Below are 1,197 nucleotides of genomic sequence, written 5' to 3' on the forward strand. Positions count from 1 at the left end.
CTCTTTAAAGACTCGTGAACCAAGAGCCTTAAAATGAGTGCCTACAGTGTTCTCTTTCACATTTCTTCTCTATCACCTGTCTCGGCGTTCTCGTGGACAAAGTTTTGGTGGTTCCTGGTGTTTAGAGGTCTTGATTTTCTAATGTTATTTTCGAAACGATTCCTTCTTTTCTTTCATCTTCTCTTGAGGTGTTTCTTCCTAAGTTTGTGATGGTATGTTCCAGTCTGTTTGCCTTGTTCAGTTTTGTTTTGTTTGCGGAATGTTGGTCATCTGTTGTTGGTAAGGGAGATAGATCTATTACCTATCTGTTCCCTATTGTTTGAAGTGACCTGCTGTTGTTTGAATGAGAGGAAAGGTTATTTGATACTGTATATTTATCTGCTCTTTTCTGTCTGATGAGACTTCCTTGTTTTGGTGAGAGGAAAGGATAATTAATACTTTTTATCTATATGTTATCTGTTTGAAGTGAAGCTTGTTTTGGTGAGAGGAAAGGCGATTTGATACTGTTTATTTATTTGCTCTTTTCTGTTTGATGAGACTCCTTGTTTTGACGAGAGGAAAGGATAATTAATACTTTTTGTCTATATGTTATCTGTTTGAAGTGACGCTTGTTTTGGTGAGAGGAAAGGCAATTTGATACTGTTTATTTATCTGTTCTCCCCTGTTTGAAGTGACCTGCTTGTTGGATAAAAGGAGAGGAGAGTCGATGCTGTATATGTTATTTTTTTCTGTTTATTGTGAGCGCATTACCGTGTCTTGTTCTGAGTGTGATATACAAGTTTGCCACAACTATCTCACAATCTTTTACTCTCCTTTATTGTTCTTGTTTACTGTATTGTCAAAATTTAGACTATACGCATGTTTTTGTGTGTTTGTTGTGGAAGGTTATGTATTATTGTGTGATATACAAGCTTAATACAATACTCTCCCACTCTTTAACTATCCTTCTGTTTGTGTGTTCTTTTCATGTATTGCCAAACTCACGAACTCTGATAAAAATGTCTTAGCTATCCTTCAGTAAGACTTAATTTGCAGTACAAGTTTTATTCCTGTCTTTTTTTCAGTTTTGATTTAGGAAAGTTTCTGATGAGTTTCTGTTTAGAATATCTTTTTTCAATTTCTCAAACTTGTTCTTTCGTCCTTTTCCTGAACTTTTCTTGTTTGTTTGTTATATTCTTTCTTTGCTACTCGGTAATC

The 1,197-nt window shown here is 35.0% G+C and overlaps 1 protein-coding gene across 2 annotated transcripts in view; it reads left to right on the top strand.

The window, feature by feature from the left end:
• The window catches only part of LOC126980475 (U-scoloptoxin(01)-Cw1a-like), an 8,975-nt gene extending 8,050 nt beyond the window's left edge, over positions 1-925 (top strand). Inside the window, exons 2-3 of one of the 2 annotated variants that reach the window (XR_007733261.1) lie at positions 1-355; positions 493-925. The exon at positions 1-355 is cut by the window's left edge and continues 1,014 nt beyond it. The gene's annotated coding sequence lies outside the window, so the exon portion shown is untranslated. The other variant, XM_050830406.1, reaches the window with a different exon arrangement.
• Positions 926-1,197: the final 272 nt, after the last annotated feature.

Source organism: Eriocheir sinensis, chromosome 44, assembly GCF_024679095.1.
Source record: "Eriocheir sinensis breed Jianghai 21 chromosome 44, ASM2467909v1, whole genome shotgun sequence".
Taxonomy (NCBI): domain Eukaryota; kingdom Metazoa; phylum Arthropoda; class Malacostraca; order Decapoda; family Varunidae; genus Eriocheir; species Eriocheir sinensis.